The sequence below is a fragment of the Bactrocera neohumeralis genome, chromosome 3 (assembly GCF_024586455.1).
Source record: "Bactrocera neohumeralis isolate Rockhampton chromosome 3, APGP_CSIRO_Bneo_wtdbg2-racon-allhic-juicebox.fasta_v2, whole genome shotgun sequence".
Lineage (NCBI taxonomy): Eukaryota > Metazoa > Arthropoda > Insecta > Diptera > Tephritidae > Bactrocera > Bactrocera neohumeralis.
The window spans coordinates 27,359,528-27,383,063 of record NC_065920.1 but is presented as its reverse complement, the minus strand read 5'-3'; the positions used below and the strand labels follow the sequence as shown (position 1 = coordinate 27,383,063).

The 23,536-nt window shown below is 39.9% G+C and overlaps 1 protein-coding gene across 9 annotated transcripts in view; it reads right to left on the bottom strand.

Annotated features, from left to right (window-relative positions):
- LOC126753306 (uncharacterized) overlaps positions 1-23,536 on the bottom strand; it is a 110,081-nt gene that overhangs the window by 41,465 nt on the left and 45,080 nt on the right. For 6 of the 9 annotated variants that reach the window (XM_050464651.1, XM_050464655.1, XM_050464653.1 and 3 more), the window contains one exon: positions 19,785-19,811. The exons of the other annotated variants lie outside the window; for them this stretch is intronic. The gene's annotated coding sequence lies outside the window, so the exon portion shown is untranslated. The remainder of the gene's footprint in view (positions 1-19,784; positions 19,812-23,536) is intronic. 9 annotated transcript variants of the gene reach the window in all.

The window sequence follows — 23,536 nt, the reverse complement described above, 5'->3', positions numbered from 1 at the left end:
TATTTTTTGGCTACACTAAGGTCTAAGGCTGGAAGTTGTGAGCTTCTTGAGCCATATGTAAAATAATCGTTTCTGCCCACTCCCAAGTGAATGGCGTTCAGAGAACCACCTTACCTTAAATAACCAACTTTCGATAATAAGAAAAATATTTCTTAGGGACATGAGTGGACCTGAGGAACCTCTTTCAAAACTCTTCTTTATGAAGTCAAAAGTTTTGGGCTTGGCTAATAGATTTTGACTACTGCGAAAACATAGCCATCATAGCATATATGTACATAAGTATGTAATATGACTGATGTGTAAGTAACTTGAATTGACAGGCGACAATTAAAGTTTGTCTCGTAAATAATATTTGAAAATTTAATAAACCATGCAATAGAAATTTCTTCCAATTCACGCTTCCTCATAATTCTGTCTTGGTGACTCACTCGGCTACACTTAGCAGCAGTCACGTGACCCATTAGCTATTAAAAAGCAATAAATGAGCACTTCCTGATGGCTTCTGAGCATTTTATATGCCGGCAATTGAGATAAGCGACAAATTTTATTGACGCCAACACGCGTCTAAGGGCCATTCAACCAAACGACAGCAGAGAATGGACGAACGTACAAATGAGGTTTATTAAAAAATGAAAATTTCAAAATCCACTAAACGTTTTGTAGACAAATCAGAGACGAAGTGATGGTGAAAAAAGCGAAGCAGAGACCACTACACCTAGCAATTAAGTAAGTGACTCATTAAAATCACAAAAAAGAATGATCTACAGTTGCCACACGGACTGCGGCGGCAGACAAAAGACGGGACCGTAGACTTCACGATTGTCACGGCAAAAAAAAACAGACATTTCATTCACAACTAAACGAGAAATGTTGTGCCGAAGAATGTGCACAAGTAACTTAAAAACTCATTTAAATCCACACTTTCACCCGAAAAACGGCAAACGGCGTACGGCGAAACGCTAATGCGTGGTGTGCCGAGTGAAAGAATGTCGAATGCCGACAGCGCTTTACAAAAATAAGTAGAATTGATGAAAAAAAAATAATTTGAACAATGTTGAATGTTGAAAAACGTTATCTTCGGTTGCAACAGAACAATAATAATACCCTTCACAAATACAAAAAGTTCCAGGAATAACTCGAGTTGAAGAAATTCTCGGGAAAATATAGCGTTGCTTTAGATAATAATTCGACCGATATTTTGTGAAGATATCTAGACAAATAAAAAAATTTATGCAGGGATTGGTTGTGCATCGATCAGTTTGTATCGGCGTTCCCAAAACTGAGCTTCTTGAGGTGAAAAGGACGTTTGCATAATTTGAGGTCGATATCTCAAAAGCTGAGAGAGCAGCTGGCAAATATAAAGACAGATAGGCAACAGGACGAATAGACGGACGGAGTGACAGACGGACATGGTTAAAACGACTCAGCTAAAGTGGTCCGATATCGACGTTCCCAAAAATGAGCTGAACTTGAGATCGATATTTCAAAAACTGAGGGCAAACATAAAGTAGACTGGCAAACGAATAGAAAGACAGACGGGGCTAAATCGATTCAGCTAAAGTGGACGATATAGTTCCCAAAAATGGACTTGAGATCGATATTTCAAAAACTGAGGGAGTAGCTGGCAAATATAAAGGTAGACGGGGAGACGGACATGGCTAAATCGACTTAGCTAAAGTGGTCCGATATCGGATATCGACGTTCCCAAAAATGAGCTGAACTTGAGATCGATATTTCAAAAACTGAGGGAGTAGCTGGCATATATAAAGATAGACGGGAAAATGGACGAATATATGGAAGGAGAGACTGTCGGACATGACGAAATCGACTCAACATATCACCCTGATCATTCCTATATACATTTGGCACTACAACTTCCACCCAAAATTAAAATAGCCTGTTCAGGGTATAAAAACCAAAACGCGAAGCTGTCAACAAAAAAACTACGAACAGAATTCTAAAATAGCAAAACAACTGACAAACAATAACAGAAAAACATATTTCATTGTTGGTGTTTCATAAGCAAGCAGTGGCTCACAGCCCGTCATTGAGGCATTCAACCATCCATCCGTCCATCCATTCAGCTATCTATCGTCATCTATTCAAAAATCAAGCTGCCAAGCAAACATTGACGCCGACAGGCAGGCCGCAGCCAACTCGATTCCAAGCACTCAGCTACTCGGCTGCTCGGTGCTTGCCTGTTTCTATTGTTGTGTGCCGCGCAGCGTTCAGCCGTCCCAGACAAGTCACACCAAGAGTCGCATGCCTGGCGCATGAAATCGTACGAGCACAAGAAATTCGGGCATTGCCAGAACAAAATAGATTGTGCGAACGATGACATTTGATGCCAAATTTTCAAGTGGAACAAACACTTCAAATACACTCACCATCAGATACACATACCTACTTACACACACACACATGCAAACACTCGACTGCAAATAAATGGCAGACGGCACGCACGGACCCACTCATATTAACACATGCATACACAGACACACATTTCTATGAACATTATTACTTGTAAAAGCAATAACTGTCCCCAGCAGCCTCAGTCGCAGCCAACCGAATAGCCAAATAGCAGACAGACAGCGCGCAGGAATCAAACAAACATAAATGTAAAATGTGAGAACTCAACTTTCATATTTGGACCCGCCAGTGGCAGTGCTGGGCGCAAGTAGTTGGTGCTACCGCTGTTGGTTTGCGTGTAGCCGGGCGGTGGCAAACACAGCGGTGCAGAATGTGCGAAAATAGCCGAAAGACAAGCCAGACAATCTGCAGTTATGAAGATATATTGGAGCAAATAGTCAAAGGGAGCAACAAGATGAAATTGCGGCATTGATGGAATGCCGACATGCCGAAATGCCAGTGCGAAGGCTAGATTCGTGCGGTCTAGCCGCGTCGCACAGTGTGGCAAGTGAGAAGAGAAATGAAGGAATACAGCACTTAACTGTTGCATGGATATCTCGAAGGGTTGAGGTTCTATATAGTGATATTTATGATAAGAAGTTAACAAGCTATAGCTGTTCGATCTGAACAAATTCTCCGTTGTATAGCAACACTTTAAATACATACCATGGTACAGTTCGTAAAAATACTTTGTCAAGTTGAGAAGTCCTTGTATGGGAAGGACTTGAGTTTGATAGCTCAGTTTGTATGGCAGCTTTATGCTATAGTGGTCCGATATCGGCGGTACCGACAAATGCGCAGCTTTTTTATGAGAAAAAGACGTGTGCGAAATTTCGGAACTATATCTCAAAAACTGAGGGACTAGTTGGAGTGTATGCAGCAAGACAGCCAGGCCAACATAGCTACTCAGCTCGTCACGGTGATCGCTTACAAAACGGTCAGACGTACAGTGTGTTCCGAAGACGCTTTTGATATTGTAAAGCAGTTGAGGAAGACCCGAATGAGTTCATCTGCGATCTTGCGTAACAATTGGAGCTGTATCCAACCACTTTATGGAGGATTTTGCGGATGGATCTTGGTTTGCGGGCTTACAAAGTCCAACTTGTACAAGAATTGAAACTGAATAACGATCTGTCGCGTCGCACGTTCGGTGAATAGGCCTAAAATGAGATGCCCATCGATCCCGATTTTGACCAGAAAATTTTATTCAACGATGAGGCTCAATTTTCGTTGAATGGCCACCTCAATAGAGAGTACTGACGCATTTGGAGTGATCAGAATCCACAAGCCATTGTTGAGGTGCCGTTACATTCTCAAAAAATCACTGTTTGCTGTGCTCTATGGGCAGAAGAAATCATTGTTCCATATTTCTTCAAAAATGAAGCTGGTCACAATGTTCCAAACAATGGGGAACGCTATAGAGCCATGATTAATTACATTTTCGTGCCTGACTCAGAGGATGTCGATGTGGACAAGCTTTGGTGCCAACTGGGCGATACTACATGCCATACATCCAATGAAACAGTCAATATATTGAAGGAATTTTTTGATCTTGCGTCTCAGACCTCCAAGTTCGTGCGATTTAACACCGTTCGACTATTTTTTGTGACGTTCCGTGAAGTCGCTTGTCTACGCAGATAAGTTCAAGACGGCTGACGCCTTGGCAGAGTTATTCGGCGTGCTATTGCTGAAATACGGTGCCAACTGCTGCAAAAAGTGGTCGATAATTGGGTCTCTCGGCTGAAATTTATTCGAACCAAACGCGGCGTTCACTTAAACAACTAAATTCTTGGTCCTAACATTAAATCATATGCTGGAAGACCACATGCCCAAAAAACACCTTTTATTTCATCTAAGTAAATATGTAACTCGGAGTGTAAATATAAAGACTAATAAACCGCTTTCCCAAAAGATATGTACATATGTAAATAACAATTATGATAAAAATCGATATGTCATTAGAATTAGGCATTTGTGATGCGGAGTAGTAAGGCATGTGAGTATTTTTATTTGCATACCACCACTGTGCCGGCGACTAGCCTAGACGGATGACTGTCGCCTCGACGACTCATGATAGCGTATGCCGCCGTATGACGCACAGTGAACAAGCAGATACTTACTCGTACATCTTAATAGACAGACGAGAATGCGACCGAAAGGCGATGAAGTTGGAATTCGAATTTAAGCCGGTTGGAGTCGGTGTCGTCGACGCTGACGACCTCATGACGATTTCAACGGCAGCAATAACGCCAACAAACAGAACGGAAAATGGGAAATTAAAAAGTATAAACGCTGCAAGCGCATACAAAAGAGAAAATGCCAACACAATTTCAAATATACAAACACACACATACACATAGAAAGCGACACAGACATGCCGAGGCAAATAAAATATTGAAATATTGAAAGTGGACGCGCTCAAAGGAAAGTGAAAAACTGAAATGCTGAAAGACAAATACAAATACAAAAATACAAATAATCGTAGTAGAAATATCAAGTTAGAAATATCAAGTGGGACAGCAAATAACACGGCTAATGGAAAGCGGTTGGGGCATAAATTTAAAAATGACAAACAAAAAAGGAAACAGGAAAATACAAAAACAAACAAAAATGGAAAAGGAAAAATTAAATAGAAAAAAATACAAAAAAAAAATCAAATGAAAAAAAGAAAAAAAAAATCAAATGAAAAAATACAAATGTAAATGTAAATGGAAATGAGATATTTTGGTATTAGCAATTTTACGGATTTGGTAAAAGATTTTGAATATAAATTAAACACAAACACACCGAGGCAGACAAATATGAAACTGATAAGCGCGGCCTGCGGCGTTTATGGCAATCGGGCTTAAATATTGGTATGAAAATAAAGCGAATGTGTAAACATAATCCCCAAGAATTTTCTCATACAATACAAACATAATATTTCATTTCGACTTCTTCTAAATTTCTTTTAAATTTCATTGTTTTGTAATGGAAATTAGCCGCACAAGGAGAATTTGTACGAGAATGAGTCTATCTATTGTATATAATGCATATAAATAATGGAATATACATATAGACTAACATACATAAGTATGTATGTATGTATCTCTTACTTTGAGGTTTTCACTTCTCCTCCTACAACTATGTCCATAGAATAGCTAATTACATAAAATTCCTATGTGTGCTTTTCATAAGAGAATTATATCGTGTTCACATTACCTTAATTTAGGGCTTATTATTAATTTATGCACATGATTTTCCGATTTTACAAATCCGAAATTATGTTTCCTCCTTAATAGGTTTATACCCTGAACAGAGTATATTAAGTTTGTCACGAATTTTGTAACACCCGGAAGAAAGCGTCGGAGACCCTATAAAGTACATACATATCAAAATGATTAGTATGTCGAGCTGAGTCGATTTAGCCATGTCCGTCTGTGTCTAACCGTCTGTCTGTATATACGAACTAGACCCTCAGTTTTTAAGATATTGTCTTGAAATTTTGCAAACGTCATTTTCTCTTCAAGACGCTGCTCATTTGTCGGAACTGCCGATATCGGATCACTATAACATATAGCTGCCATACAAACTGGATGATCGGAATCAAGTTCTTGTATGGAAAACTTTCACATTTGACGTGATATCTTCACGAAATTTGGTATAGATTATTTTTTAAGGCAACAATGTAATCTCCGAAGAAATTGTTCAGATCGGATTACTATAGCATATAGCTGCCATACAAACTGGATGATCGGAATCAAGTTCTTGTATGGAAAACTTTCACATTTGACGTGATATCTTCACGAAATTTGGTATAGATTATTTTCAATGTAATCTCCGAAGAAATTGTTCAGATCGGATTACTATAGCATATAGCTGCCATACAAACTGAATGATCGGAATCAAGTTCTTGTATGGAAAACTTTCGCATTTGACAAGATATATTCACGAAATTTGGTATAAATTATTTTCTAAGGCAACAATGTAATCTCCGTAGAAATTGTTCAGATCGACTCACTATAACATATAGCTGCCATACAAGCTGAACACATATTTACTAAAAGAAATGCACCTATGAAGGGTATATTAGCTTCGGTGCAGCCGAAGTTAACGTTTTTTCTTGTTTTTATATAAAATCAGTGTGTTTGGGCCATAAGAAGCTAGCTTTTCACCAAATTTCCTTAAAAAAAAAAAAATAGTTTTACAAAATAAAACTAAGAAACCGAAAAATTTGGTTACTTCAACTTTTCAAATAAATTTTGATGTTATGTGAAAAAAGTCTTTATTCAAATGTTATAGATCTTTTTATTACCTACAACATTACCATATACATTTTTTCTATAGGACCGGTAGAAATCAAGATAAACCAGTCTTAACCTTTAGAAGTGCAGTCACGCCCATTCCTTCCTCTTTCCAAGCTCCTTTTCTTTTTTCAACGCTAAATTATTTTTCCCTTAATATTTGTTATTTTATCTTTCGTTTCCGATGGATTTCATCTTACCATGATTTTTTTGTTTTCAAAAATTATCTTCTTCATCTTCTTTATTGGCGTAGACATCGCTTACTATATCTCCCCTTTTCTAAACAGATCTTAAGACTCTTACAAATTGACAAAGCGCATTGAGCCTATCACAAATATGTTGAGACGACAAATGTGCGTTTCTGCAACATCGAATAGTTCACCGAAGGTAAAACTGCCAAGATGTTTTAACCTCAGTTAGATGCAGTAAAGTCTCTCTAAAAACTCTGTCTTGCAAACACTGGACAATGGAGGAGAGAATGTCTGGATGTGTTCACCTCACCTTCTTATTCAACACTTTCACAATTTGCGTCCAAGAAGATTTCTAGCCTTACAACATGAACGGCTATTGAATAATGTTCAGTGAGAACCTCTACGACTGCGGTAAGTTGAGCTTTGCTGGGTACAATTAGTTCAGTCAGAGGATCTGCGTTTTACTCTAGGGTAAAAATATCTTGCAATCACACAATAGCGGGTCGTTGACCAGCACTTGAGACCAGATCCATTAGTCCAGTTTCCATTACGATGTGAGGGGGACAAAGGTGCCTTCTCTAGCCCATCGGCTTATCTAATGATAAAGTAGCTTGATGATCCAATCCCGATATATAAAATAAATATCTTAGACTTTTTATAGGTCAATTGGGTCAACGTATGGTTCCAAAGGCGTAAAATAACTGCTTAATTTGCTCTCAAAGAGCTCCCTAGTGGGTTTGTGCCATACATTTTGCAGGCATTTTTCGGAAATGCCGTGAATATATTTTATTGAACATACTAAAACTGTTTGATTTGGATCCTTACCTATCCGGACCAGTATAATTTAACTCACATATTGGCTAGTAAAGCAGCTATATCTATGAAATATTGAGCGAAAGTACCGATTTTTCTTATAGGAATGTTATGATATCGTTTCTAAGTGTCTTTTCGGCCTTTTTATTATGTCATGATCTGTAATATTTTTTTGAGAAAGAATTTGGGCTTGCATCCGTAGAAAATTGTTCTCACTCAAGAACTGAAGCCATTGGACCGCCGTAAACGTCGTAAATTTGCTGGTTTTGCCTTGGAACAACATGTAAACTATAACGATTTTTTAAGAAATTCATCATCTTCGATGAGACTCACTTTCATCTAAGTGAGGCGGTAAATAAACAAAACTGTCGATTCTGGTGCGAAGAAAGTCCACAAATTATTCATAAACAACCATTACATACACCAAAATTGCCAGTTTGGTGGAATCAACGGTCTTTACGTCTTTCAAAATTAAGCTGGTGACACCCTTACTGTCAATGGAGAGCGGTATAGATCGATGATAACCAACTTTTTATGGTCGCAATTGGAAGAAGTTGATCTTGACAACATCTGGTTCGAAGAAGCTACGTGCCATACCTGCAGCAACCGAATTATTGTGAGAAAAGTGTGGAGATTCGATTATTTCAAGAAGTTGTGACATTGAATGATCTCCAAGAAAGTTGGGACTTTTTCAAAAGTGGACTGCTTCTTGTGTGTTTAAATTAAACCAGACTCTCGTCAAGCTTTAGAAGTCCACACTGACTTGATTTAGCAAAAAAAGTACTCGAAAATTGGGTTCATCGAATTCGTGCCTGCAGAAGAAGTCGTGGCGGCCATATGTACATATATTCAGAACTTAATTTTATTGATTTTACTTCACATTAAATAAAAATATTTGAATGTCCTTAACAATTAGTGTGTTTTTTTTTTTGAAAAGTAATCATATCACTCAAAATGGAAAAGCCCATTTTAGGAGGATTAAAGAACTTGCGTGCAACAACAAAAGGTTAACCATAAAATGAAAATTTAAAATTTTCAAGACAGCAACAACAGCTACAACAAGCAAACGAACAATGAAGTTAGATAAAGTTCCGATAATTTGAAGCAACCAAGACTTGCTGCTAAGCAAAGGCATTGAGAATAGTGAGAACCACAGACCGAAAAACAGTGAAAGAAACAAACAGAGCAACTGCATAGAAAAATGAAAAAGCCTTAACTTCGGATGCACCGCTGCTAGAATACCCTTCACAAATAAACAAGTTTTCATACAAGAAGTTGATTTTGATCATACAGTTTGTATGACAGCTATATGCTATAGTAATCCGATCTGAACAATTTCGTCAGAGATTACATTGTTGCCTTAGAAAATAATCCATACCAAATTTCGTGAAGATATCACGTCAAATGCGAAAGTTTTCCATACAAGAACTTGATTCCGATCATCCAGTTTGTATGGCAGCTATATGCTATAGTAATCCGATCTGAACAATTTCGTCAGAGATTACATTGTTGCTTTAGAAAATAATCTATACCAAATTTCGTGAATATATCTTGTCAAATGCGAAAGTTTTCATACAAGAACTTGATTCCGATGGTTCAGTTTGTATGGCAGCTATATGTTATAGTGAGTCGATCTGAACAATTTCTACGGAGATTACATCGTTGCTTTAGAAAATAATCCATACCAAATTTCGTGAAGATATCACGTCAAATGTGAAAGTTTTCCATACAAGAACTTGATTTTGATCATTCAGTTTGTATGACAGCTATATGCTATAGTAATCCGATCTGAACAATTTCTTAAGATATTGTAGTGTTGCCTTCGACATTAAGCTGTGTCAAATTTGGTGAAGATATCTCGCCAAATAAAAAAAATTTCCATACAACAACTTGATTCAGTTTGTATAGCATCTATATACTAAAGTGGTCAGATCTCTGCGGTATCAACAAATAAGAAGTTTATTGGGAAGAAAACAAAGCATGTGAAATTTGGAATCGATATCCCTAAAACGAGCGATCTAGAGAATTAGTTCGCGTATACAAACAGACAGATCATGCTGATCATTTGAATACATACATATGTATGTATATATTTTATAGGATCTCCGACGTTACCTTCTGGGCGTTACACACTGAACATGAGTTCAGGGTATAAATGTACAAAGTAAAAGACATGCGCTTAATGAAATGAACATGTTTCAGGCGCTAAACTACAAAATCGTTGCTATTATTATTACCGATGTTTTCTCTGTGTGGTTGTTGGCACCATCATCATTTTGTTGTTGTTGTTGTCATTGTCAGTGGTGCCGCCTAAATTATGTGTGCGTGCTAAAAGATACTTTTGCCAGCAAACAACAAAAGCAAAACTAAAGCGACCCGACCAAACAAATGCAACTATTAAAGGAACACGGCAAAGTGCCGGGCCAGCGCGAAGGGCACAGCCACAACAACAAGCGCTATCGGCTAAATGACAGCGCAATGAAATGAAGAAAAAACTGAGTAAAGCAGTAAAGCAGAGAAACAAAACAAAAACACGATTTCATAAAACAGACAGACAGCCAGCCAGTCGCATAAGGCGAGTACGCGTAGCGAGCGAGCACATTGCACTGCCAACACCAAGAGCTCTGTTGATTTTCGGAAAATGTGCCGGCATTGCGTTTTTCCTTGACGCGTGCAGTTGTTCATGTTGTGGCTGTTGGTGTTGCAAACATTCGGTAATTCCTAGAGCAAGTGTTTCGGAAGCGTGTCAGGTAGTTAATGGCAATCTCATAGAACCCAATTATTCTTTCTAATGCTGTGCAGTGTATGTGATGTGCCAGCAAAATTCATGGCATGAACCCACTAGGGAGCTATTGGAGAGCAGATTGTGTAGTATGTAGGCAATGTAGGAGCCCAGTTTGTTGTGGTTTTGGAGGGTGAGTTTTCTGTAATGACCTTTCTGTCAGCCTGAGCTTTAGGCTTTCGGAGTAGTATAGTATTTGAAGGCTAAACGGCTGCTATAAAGGTAATAGTCGACTTACTGCTTCTGAGTTCGACTTCTTTTAAAGAGGTGGAGGAGGCATGGGAACGAGTTGAATCTTCATTGGCATCTTGCGTTCTAATACTGGATCCCACATGAATTAACATTTGCTGGTAGACGACCCGCTTCTGTGCGCTTGCAAGTTCCTTTTGGCTAACGTACAACGGAGGAGATCTTCCGAACTACTTGCCCTTGGTAAAGTTTAACTTGCCGCAGTCGTAGGAGTTCTTACTGGACATTGTCCAGAATTTGTCAAAGTGATGAGGTGGACACATTCAGACACTCTCACCTCCATTGCCCATCATGATCTCTACAAGACTGGGGTTGAAACATATCGACAGTTTTATCTTCGGTGAACTATTAGACATTGCAGAAACTGATATTAGTCGTATCAACAAATTTGTGATAGGCTCAAAGCGCTTTGTCAATTTGTAAGGGTCTTATGATGTCATCAAGCTACTTCATCATTAGACTCGTTTGAGTGCCCGATCATAGCGGAATTGCTGATAACTGCAAAGCTGGTGAACTAGCCAGAGGAGGTACCATTGTCCCGCACACTCACTGGTTTAATGGACCCCGCGTGCACTGTGTGACTGCTAGATCTTTTTGGCCTAGAGTAGAGCGCAGGAGATCTACTGAACTACTTGTTCTAAGCAAAATTCATCTTGCCGCAGTCGTGGGGGTTCTCACTGTACATTCTCCGATGGGTATTCATGTAGTACGACTACAAATCTTGTACATATCTCAGACTTATAGCGCTTGGTCGATTTGTGAAGATCCTATGATAAATCATGTAAGAGATTTAGGTAGGACTGGCGTTCTAAGCTGTCTAAGTAAAATTCCTGGAATTGTTTTCTGGGGGATGGTATTCTAACATATCCAGTTTTTTCTATAATTCAGATTCTCATAATATAGGTATATGAACATATTTAAAAATGAACTTTTTGTCAGTGTTAAAAACGAGGTTCTTAAGATCTTAAAGCCACCCCAACCAGACAATGGGTTGTCACATTCCTCAGATATCTTACAATTTGGGAAATCACAAAGTGGTGCAAATTGGAACGACACTTACATACATATCTACACCGAACACGCAAGGTAGATAACAACAACAAAGTGAAATGAAAGGTGTATATGAAATAAGGAGGGGAACTAGGTTGTCCAAAAACAACTACAACTACAACAGCAAGCACCGAATGCCATCATCATCAACAGCGGCTGTACTAATGATTCCACAGCCCATGAGGGATCAGCGCGGAGATACATTACAACAACATAAATGCTGGCTGGCAATAAATGAGACGACAATAAGACCAACAAAAACGCAAACAGATGAAACAACAACAACTAATATAAACTTACGTTAGAAAAACACGAACATCGAGCAGAAAGAGGAACGACCCTCCGGCAATGAGTTGTTGGCAGAGACGCTGTGGATGAAAGGTGATGAGGAAGGTCGTAGCCTGCTACGTTGGTTTGAATGCAAAGCCGTTAGAAAGGCAAATATAACTAAAAATATATGTATATAATATTAATATTAGTGTGTATGTATACATATGTATGTATGTATGTATGTACCAGGTATGCATATGAGAGAGCGCATGAACAAGCACGCACAGCGAGCAAATTGTTGAACTTTTTTTCTGCTTCTCAGTCCACCTTTTGTGGCCTTTTAACTGTTTCATTGTTGTAACTCATGCGGCAACGCTTCCTCTTCCCCCTTTCATGCAATCGTTTTTACGTGCGTTGGTGTTGTTGTTGTTGCGTGCCGACTTGTGCGTGCCAAGTGTGAATGTTATTAATTCTTTTTTAAGCCTTAGCAATTTCTTGCCGTGTGTGTTCTGTTGCACGTGTTTATTTGGCCGTGCGTGCGTGTGTGTGTGTGTTTCTGTGTGCGTTGGAATGTGTTAAAGCACTGTAACTTGCAACAGATGCAACAAAATGTGTGACAAAATGTAAATGAGGCGTTGCAAGTGCAACAGCAGCGGCAAAGACGGCGGCAACGGCAACCAAAATCGACACCCCTGTTCGTGGCGGCAGCGCAGAGCTCATGTCAAATTCAGAATGGCTGATTTAAATTCAAAAGCGAGCAAAAAATGCACGACGAAATGCAGAGATCTCAATTTGAAGTGAGTTTTTTTCGATTGAGAAAAAACAAATTAAAAGAATGTTTTTCAGTCGAATGCAAATTCTTCGAAAACTTAACACAATTTCTATTTTTAATTTGGATTTTGCTTTCTGATCGGTGTTCATTCATCGGAATTTGAAAACATGTTTTTCTCGGTGTGAATAAGATTATTTTTAACGACAACTTTTATATTTTCGAAAGCTATAAAAATATAATTATTGTCTTTATACCTTATTTCGGAATCTATAAATGAGTTTGGTACTGAGATCTAAGGGGTTAGGGGCGGCTAGAATTTTCAAAACAACAATTTTTGTATTTTCTTAAAGTATAATATTTTTGAAATACTCTTTGAAGATTTGAAATAATACCGCCAAATATAATAATTTTCCAGTTATTCGATAATTTCCATTCTGCATTGGCAACGGCGAATTTCACATTCGATGGAACGATGAGTTATACGAGATATACGACGCCATTGACATAGCGGATACGCTGGTCATGTCGTTTGAATGGATGAAAACACTCCAGCTCTGAGAGTATTCGAAGCAGTATCCGCCGGGAGAAGCACAGGAAGACCTCAACTCCGTTGGAGAGATCAGATAAAGAAGGACTTGGCTACACTTGGTACCTCGAATTGGCGCCAAATTGCGAAAAGAAGAAATAATTGGCTGCTGTTAATTCGGCTATAACGACGTAGCGGTGTCTACGGCAGTAAAGAAGTTATTCGATAATTCGCAAAAGGTTCTCGGACGCACTGGAACTTTCGTGCAAAACCTCAAATTTGTTTACTAAACTGATGACCACTGTAGCTTGAAACACGCTCGGTAGATTGCAATGAAATTTATTTAAAAAAAAAAAACGAAAAACTGGTGCCTGAACGAAGGAGTTTTTAAATTTCGTTTTTTATGAAGAATTAACTGTAAGGTTAGGTTAGATTTCTGCTCCGAAGATCACACTAGGACGACTATAAGCTTTGTTTTGTGAAGCCATACAAATAGAATCCTGTGTTCAATAATATAAGTCAGCAAAGCGCCTAATGGTCAATACAAAATTTTCCAGCCGTTTAATTTCTATTCCCAGTTTAGTGTGATGTCAGAAAGTATGAGCTCCCAAACGTTTAAGTCTTCATTTCGCAAACGCAGGAAGAAATCTCGTCTTCTGCCATACAATTTCAACAGCTGGCGTCCGGAAAGATTCTCAACTTAGAGTTAGAGCTCTTATAACTACGGAGAGGCAAGCCTACTTTGGACAAAGAGCTCACTGGATCTATTATGAACGATTTGGGGCCAAATTAATCATGCGATAGCGCATGAATCAATGGTAGCCCACTACCCCGTTCCTAATCTACCTATAGGGGGGCTAGGTTACCATTACTGGTTTGGATTCCGCTGTGGACTGGCTCCTATACTAGTCTTGTTACAAATTGACTCGATGAAATTGACAACGAGATTAGCCACTCCTCTACCAGTCCTAAATGCACGATTAGTGAGCTCAAGGCTGGTATCGCCGGCCTGCTCTCAAAGTGGATAGTCACTGGTTTGAAGGAGGCTACACTCCGAAGCAATAAATTTAACGCTACCTTAACGGTAGAAACAACCTGACAATATAGCCTTCTACTAACCTTCCCCCCCAAAGTTTGGCCTATCCGTAAGGATGACCGCTGTCCCTCTACTCCAACGGCATCTACCCATCCATATCTTTCTTGCAGGTATGTGGGCGGAGAAAAAGCCGTCAGAGTTTAGTTTGGCGACTTAATGATCAAAAAGATTCGTTATAAAGTCGTGTGAGGATTTCCGAATGTTCAGACACATGTTCCTTTAGAAACCCAGATTATCTGAGTCTCTCCTCTCCTATATCACATATGGTCATAAAGGTCCAGCACTCTGAACAATTCCAGAAGCTTGCTAGGAGCGATGAAGGTGTTGTGATACCTGTCCCCGTAGATGGATCCAAGACCTTTATGGTTTCCGTTTCCATGTCGCAAAATCGGCAGTTGCACAAGAGGCTATGCTCATGTTGCACCAGTCTTCCTTTAGCCTTCTGAAGCTGAGTCGAAGCGATAAAATTAAAAACCAAAGAAGCGAGCTACCAGAGTGCAAAACTGCAAAAGTCCTATGCAAAACGGTAGATCGGAAGTACACAAAATGTCTATTGGCACGCGATAGAAACGACTGTAGGAACATGATGGGAATACTAACTGGTCACTCTCTGGTGGCGACACACGCCCGCAAATGGAGTTGACAGATTAAGAAGACTGCAGGAAATGCTTAGAGCCAGGCTAATGCCAGGGAAACAATGGAGCATCTCTTGTGCACTTGGCCCACATTGGCAAGAATACGCTGTAGGCATCTAGGCTCCCCACAGTATGATACGCAGGAGGAGGTATCGACAGTGAATCCACAGAGTCTGTTAAAATTCGCGTCAAGCGCAGGCATCCTAAAAGATGGAGTAGTAAGCTTGGACTTAGTAAGTCAACTTCATCGGGTATCCCAAAGAACCAATCTGGTCTATGCGTAGTTTATTTGACCTAATCTAATAGATGATCAAAGGTAGCCATCGAAAAACCAGTAAAAATTTTTGATTTTTGACAAAAATCACGGCTTCTCAAACAATTTTTACAAAGTCGCTCATTTCTCCGAAACTAGTTGCCAAATAAACTGCAAATTTTCGGAAAATATTTCGAAAGATATGTACATTCAAGATTAAACAAGAAAATGTTGCCACTTTTAGCCAACTGGCCATTAATGGATCATGCGCTTTTCGGAGGAAGAATATTGACGGTGGAATGTAAGTATTCTACGATTTTTTCCATTTCTTTGCGATGGCGAAGACTTGAGGCGTTACTTTTGTGCGGCGAAACTGTACGTGTGTCTGTAGTATAACGGGATGTGAGAGTTTGCCAGTTGTGAGGGAACCGCAACGAACTATGTATGGTAAATGCTCAACTCAATCATTATGTGGCTTGTAAAATGACGACCCTGAGGTGAGTTAAGAGGTATTGGCGTTGTCGACGGCAATTAAGGAAGTTATTAATTTCGTCACATTTCATGGCATTAGTACTGTTAGACAGTCGGTGTTATTGCTTGTAGTCCTATGCACACTTTGTATACAGTTATTTGCACAACTCACGACAGCAAGTGCAAAATGGGGGAAGTGCGAGGCTGAAGTAGCGCGAGGAAAGTATTATGTGGCAAGTAAATATAATACAAGTATGTAGGGTTGTAAGTGAGATTTCTCTGCGCTTCTTCTTAGAATGTTTGGTGAATGTTCATGCCCAGCGCTGGTGAACTTCCTCGATTATATGCGGGCATATTTCATTTTAGTTGAGCTCTTATTATTTTATTGTTTGCTTGTAATTCTTTATATTTGGCTCGGTTTTGATTACTCCTCTTGCGGGACAGTCGTTTCTACAATTATTATTCCGCATTCTTTATAACGCTATAGTAAAACCAAAAATGAACGCAAGGCATGAAAACCAATATAACATTTACAGTGAGAAAAATTTCGAGAATGTGCGTGTGTATAAAAGATGACAAAAACAACCATAGCAAATGAGCTGAACACCAAAACGACAAACAAAACAAACAGGAAGCATGTAAAATCACAGTGGTGGTTCGAAAAGTCCTTAAAATTTTGATGTTCGACTTTTTACTTCGCCCAGTTGAGCCGCTAACATCTAAACGTCCATGAGTCCAGCTAATCCCCATACCGCCCAGATCCTTAATGTCCGAGTACATCGGGCATACTGCAATTATATGCACCCAGTCCTCTACCCCCGGCCCACAAAAACAACCCGACCTACACTTATGTGCGAGTCCTCTGTAAAGTGGAAAGCTGTCAGCAGAGCGGCAAATCTAATTATGACAAAATTGAGACATTTAGAACAGATTAGGCGTCAGTCAGTCCGTGCAATAGAGGAGACTTAAACGTCTTCATCTCTCCCATGAAGTAATACTTTGTCCAGTGGTCCCGTGGGAGAGACATGAGGTGGGAGTAGGTTAGGTTTAGCGGATTAAAGTCCCGCACTCCGGCTTTCGATGCTTCCTCCTACTATAAAAAAAACCCCGACCTATCAGATAGATGCCACTGATGCAAAAATGCATTCAGAGACCCATGCCCTGTAAGTAGAAAATACAGACTCAGACACAATCTGAAGTCTGGGTTACGCTCAACCAACCGAACATCCCGAATGTACTCATAAGCCACTCGGGCGTTAGGTCTATCGTCCCAATGGTCTTGCCGCCTACACGTGACCCTATCATCTAGAAGCTTCCAGCTCCCTCTAGATGCCCCTCTCTCTCCACATCATCATCGGAAATCCAGTCATTTCGTAACAATGACACTCTTAAATCCTTTCTCAACTTGAATGCGAGATCACGCTGTATGACAATTATGTAGGTCAAGAGGAGGTGCATCTAACAGAGCCTGCATAGCATCCGTTGAGACGGTGCGACATACAGGCAAGCATCATATGACGCTGTATTGAGAGGAGCTTTTGGGACCCCAAGACTGTCGTGACTGCTTGTCACCACACAGCGGCTTCATAAGTGGCACAGGTCACAAACAAGCCACGATATATGATGTGAACAGCACGACGTCCGAGACCCCAATCACCCGCAAAATGCGTAGTATTTTGCCTATGGTTGCCTGCAGTCGCTCCTTCACATTCGCCAGGTGTGGACCGTTCCCTGCACAGTCAGATCTACGTAAGCAGTATCGACCCGTATTTTCATCCGGCCAAAAACTGTCAACTCGGCAGTATTCCTATTTGTTTTCTGCCGCTAAAATATAACAACAAAATAGATAACGCCAAGACAGTGCTCCGTATTTGGTGGAATCAGCAGGAAGTGCTGTATTATGGCTTTTTAAAACAGAGTGAATCTATTAATGACGAACTCTACCGACAACAACAGCTCTTCGAATTGAGGTGGGAACTTCGCCGAAAAAACATTCGCGACTAGACAAAGGATATTTTATGTCATGGCAACTCAGCCTCATGTTGCAAGGCGTAGGAAAACAATTGGGAATTTTCTGTCTTATAGCCAATTTTGCCATTCTGAACAACCTTAGCCGGTCGATAGGCGCAACAGTGGAATACGGTTCATATCGAGTATGTTTTTCATAAATATATGATCAAATTTTGAAAAAAGAAAAATATGTACTACTGTGATTAAAAAGTAAGGTGAAGTGATCATTTTGGAGTGGTGTACTTCCTTCCGCCGAGCTAAACAAAGAATATTATTTGAGCGTTATGCGTCGTTTGTTTCAAACTATTTGTCTCAAAAATTGGAACTATGGACGAAAAGCTCTTGGTTTCTTCACAACCATAATAAACCATGTCATACGGATATGATTCTTCGCGACTTTTTCGCCAAAAACTCGACTCATGACGTTCCGCAACCATTGTATTCGCCTGGTTTGGCTCCCTGAGACTTCTGGCTATTCAGAAAACTCAAAAGGTCGATGCGGAGACGTCTTTTTTGACACGATTAAAGATATAAAAAAACGATTCGAAGAAAGTCTTGAACGCTATACCGCAAAAATACTATTCCGACAGTTTGGAGAACTGAAAAAAAATGTTAGCAAAATTGCCTTTTATCGAACGGGGCTTACTTTGAAGGGGGTGCAATTGATTTGAAAGAATAAATATAGAAATTACATTTTATAGACTTGCCAAACAAATTGATCTCCTCAAATTTTACTGCACTCATGCGTAGATTCTTTACGAATCAGCTCCACAGCTAAACCGGCAATTCTTATGGTAAATACTTGCTGTAATGACGGCGCGGCATGCAGAATAACTACGTATTTTGTCAGCTTCATCAACAAAACATAAATAAAAGCAACAATAACAACAATGGAAAGGCATACCAAAAGCAAGAATAGCAAGCTAGGGAAGGAGGAGTGGGCAAGGCAAGAAATAACAAATGCCGGTAAGTAAACGACACCAGGCATGCAATGGGAATTACACACCTCAGAAGCGACGGTGGTGAGCTTAGCGCAACCAAGGCGCATTTCGCATCCAGCGAAGCCACGTATTGTTTGCTTAGTTGGGAATGTGCGCAGGCAGTAAGCTCGGCCGTGGCGACTCCAAGTGGACTGCATGCGCCGCGGAGCACGCGTGTATCTAAGTGGATTTAAAAATACCTGCATATGTATGTACATACATATGTATATATTTGCAATAGTCGAGGAGCGAGTGCAAGCCGGGGACGAGTCGAAGCGAGTGTAAGGCAATGGTGGCAAGACCGCAGCTACCACTCCGCGTGTGAGTCAACTGCAGCAGCAACTGCAATGCCAGCAAAGTAAAAAAAAAATAATAAAACTTGCCATGCAGCTCCGTGCGGCACAAAGAAACGTCCTCTACTGTTGCCTTGCTTTGGCGCTGCCCCGAACGTGGCGCTGCGGTGTGTTGCAAGCGGTTCTTCAAGTGGTTTGCATGAGATTCCGAGTTGCTTCCACTCGTGCGTATGTTGTTGTTATTGTTGTTTGCTGCAAAACGACACATACACGCACATACTCGTGTGTCTTCTTCGTTGATTTGTTGCTGTTTTGCTACCACTGGCACTTTAGCTGTTCGCATAAATAGCGCATTTATTCGCCAGCGTTGAGCTGTAATGTTGTCATAAACTAGTTTTCACACATTTCACACACACACACACACATACACACATTCATTGCGGCTCTGCGCTCTCTGTCTACGCTCGCTTCCTTTCGCTCCTGCTTTCTTGAGTTCGAGCAGAAAACCCACTAACACACACACATACACACAGAGATTCACATTTCCACAGCCGGTCTTTCTCAGCCTTAGTTAGCTGTGCTCCACTTTAAGACCACTTTTCGCTGCTGCTGCTTCCCGAGACCCCGCAAATATTTGCTCATAGCGCTACACTCACTCACTTTTTCAGGATATAAAGCATAAATAAATTTCAGCTACGTACCGTTAAAAAGTAATGCCGCGAAATTGCCTGCAAAGATAAAAGAAAAGATGAGGGTACATTAAAATGTTTAAGCAAAGAAATGTGAAGAGCTCTGCAGTTTAAAGCTACCACAAAAACACTACCGAAAATTAAACGAAAATTGCCACATTAAAAAACCTATAATATTTGTTGTGGTCCGTTAATGCCGGCGCACTTCGGCTTAAATAACATTCGACACAAATTTGTGAAAGCAAAAGAAATAAAAAAGAGAAAAAATTACGACTTTGGTTGCACCGAAGCCTGATACCCTCCATAGGTGCAAGTCTTCTCACAAGAACTTGATTTTTTATCGCTCACTTTGTATGGCAGCTATGTGATATAGTAGCCCGATCTGAAAAATTTACTTGGATATTATAGTGTTGCCTTGGATAATACTCCATTTCCAATTTCGTAAAGATATCTAGTCGAATAAAAAACTTCTCTATACAAGGCCATGTATTTGATAGTTCAGTTTGTATGACAGCTACATACATATATGCTATAGTGGTCCAATATCGGCGGCTCCGACAAATGAGCAGCCTCGTGAGGAGAAAAGGACGTGCAGAACTTAAGAGCCAAATCTCAAAAACTGTGGAACTAGTTCATATCACAGATATGATTAAATCGAGTCAGCTCGCCAGTTATTCGAACAGCTGATCAGTTATACGAACATATAAAATTTTACAGGGACTCAAACCTTTCCTTCTTCTTCTTTTTTACTGGCGTAGGCACCACTTACGCGGTTATTCGCCGAGTTAACAACAGCGCGACAGACGCTTGTTATTTTTGCTATTTGGCGCCAATTCGAGATACCAAGTGCAATCAGGGGGCCTATTCTGTAACTCGACTCGAAAAAAAATTTACTCGAATTCGGATTTTTTATTCTGTAACCCGATTTTCGCATTATCCAGCTAATTTTCGAATAAAGTATTCGCTAGCCTTTGAGTTGTATAAAGCAAAAACGAAAATTGTACGTATTTATTCTGGCACAGGGTGGTACAACTTTCACATAATTATTAAGTAGATCCGAATTTCGATTAGAATACATTTACGAATCGAGGTACAGAATAGGGCCCCAGGTCTTCTCCACCCGATCTCTCCAACGGAGTGGAAGTCTTCATTTTCCTCTGCTTCCACTGGCGTTTACGGACTCTAAAAACTTTCAAAGCTGGAGTGTTCTCTTCCATCCGGACAAGTCAATGTCGCCGCATATCTCGTACAGCCCATCATCGGCTGCGCTACTCGCTGTTACCAACGCGTAAAGCGCCATAAATCTTCGGTAAAACTTTTCCATCGAACACTCCTGGAACCAATTCATCAGATGATGTCTTTGTCCATGCCTCTGCACTATAATTAGGAAGGGAATGATGCGCGACTTGTAGAGTTTGGTCTTTGTTCGTCGGGAGATGACTTTACTTTTCGAGTGCCTACGCAGTCCAAAGTAACACCAGTTGGAAAGAGTGATTGTGCGTTGGATTTCAAGGCTGGTGTTACAAGTTTTGTACAGGGTGTAATAATGCCTACATAGCAATTTGGTATGTTCGTATGTCTGGACTTACAAAAGCGAGTGAAACCTGAAATTGAAGTCTGTTAGCGCCGATATACCACGTAGCCACCTAAGTGCATGTGTGTTGGTGAATAGAAAGGACCTCATGCGGCGCAAATATTTCGCGGTTAACAGTACATAACTATACATAATTCAATTTTAAATTTTTTTTTTAAATTTGGAATAATTGTTATCAAACATATTATAAAATCTGTATTTGCAAATTAATTCCTGAGGTTTAGATGCCGAAGGTCAATATTGTTTTTTTTTTATTTTCAACTCTCTAACGGTTATGTTAATCTAAATAATTCTATCAAATTTTGTTTAAAATCTCGAAATAGGACTGAATTCAGCCACTTAGGAAATGTGACTTCACTATGTTAGACTCTTTTTTGTGTCAAGTCATTACTACATATGTACAGCAGTTTCGCCGCAAGCGATGTGAAAACAGGGTCGAAAGACACCCAATCCTATGTCAAGCTGAAAAGATCGCAGAAGGGGAATACTCCAGTAGAGCTTGTTGTGTACGTCCGTAGCAGTGAAGATGGGCCATCTCCTATGATGAATGGAATGACCCCGGAATACCGCTCTTAGGTGCGAGAGCTCCACGGTTTGCACAAATTGATATGGGTGTGTCAGCGAATGGTCACCAGCTTTTTATAAATTGTTGACAGGCAGGGGGAAGTACGGAAGGGAGCAAGAATCTATACGGTGGTAGTGCCTGGCTTCCAGCCGAACCCTACACCCACGAAAATCGAGATTTTGAGTTACTGCAATCTTCTACTCAACCGCGACTCGAGGATTATTAGGCAGGAGAGCTTAAAGGAGCCATATCGACAAGCGATGATATTCCTATACACACATGGAATCTCTCGCTCCTTTTATCGACGCGCAAGGGGCCATAAGCAATGGGTAAGGCGGATGACCCTACCTCTAGTCGTGTGGTAACGAAGTATATACTATTTATTATTGAGAGGATAAAGCTATTTAACCACTGTATTTTATATTTTTCAACGTCAATCAGTAACCTCAAAATAACAGTTTATGTTCCTTCAGTTCGGTGATAACCGCAATTACGATCAGCGCCATTACAAGTTCCTCAAATCGCTAGCTATCAGTACGTGAGGAAAAGGCAGGGAAATATTATTGGTAACATACAAGCTGATTGAATGACGGTCTAGAATTACGCAGAATCCATCTAGCCGCTTCTCTTATGAGGCAAATGAAAAGGCTTCAAGTATTCTAGAACACCGGGTTTCGGATTATCAAAATATGCCTTACAAGAGCGTCGACAAATGACCGCAAGCAGCTTTTGTTTTAATGTTTTCGTATTATAGACATCAGCCTTGTATAAGAAACGTCGTCTTCTATATACATCTAGAGATCATCCCTGTTATGCCGGAGAGACTTCAAACGGACTACATTTCAACAGAATATAGCCATTAACAGAGGCACTGTTATAAACATCTACGACTCTTTTTCCGAGAATGGTATTCTGTGAGTTAAACTACCACAGATCGCAGATGAGGAGACCGAGTTGTCTCAAGAAATCAGAGTGATACTTAAACATATATAATGGTATTTCCGACTTTATGGGAAATAAAATGCCATAGAAGTGTATATCCTTCTTTAGCTGAAATATCTGAACATTTTCGATATGAAAGCCTTCCGTTCTCCAAGTCTAAGGCTCCAACTACAGCAACATTCGATCGCAAATGCAAAAGATAAAGTGAACTATAATATGATAATCCATATCGGTCAAAGAATTCAAGACAATGCAAGAAAAATAGAAGAAGAGGATACACTTAAGACTAAATGACTAACCGCAAACGCTTTGAGAGTCGAGCGACAAACGAAAGTATGGAAGCAAAGCAACCGCTATACATAGCACATCGGTACATACTTATGTCTACAAATATACATACAGTTACAGTCTTAAAACTATGAACCGTAAGTAATTTCAAACACTTAGTGAAGAATTGGGTATATGAAGGAGAATACAGCTGTAATATGGTAGAAGAGGTTGTGGAAAACATAAGAACACCCATAGAGAATTCAGAGTAAATGCGTTACGTTAAATATTCTTCGTCGTCGAAATAGAGGTCTCTCATCCGATGCTGTTTTATTATTTTCTTTGGGAGTATTTTTTTTATATGGCGGGTTCCAAACCCTACGCACAACTCTGACG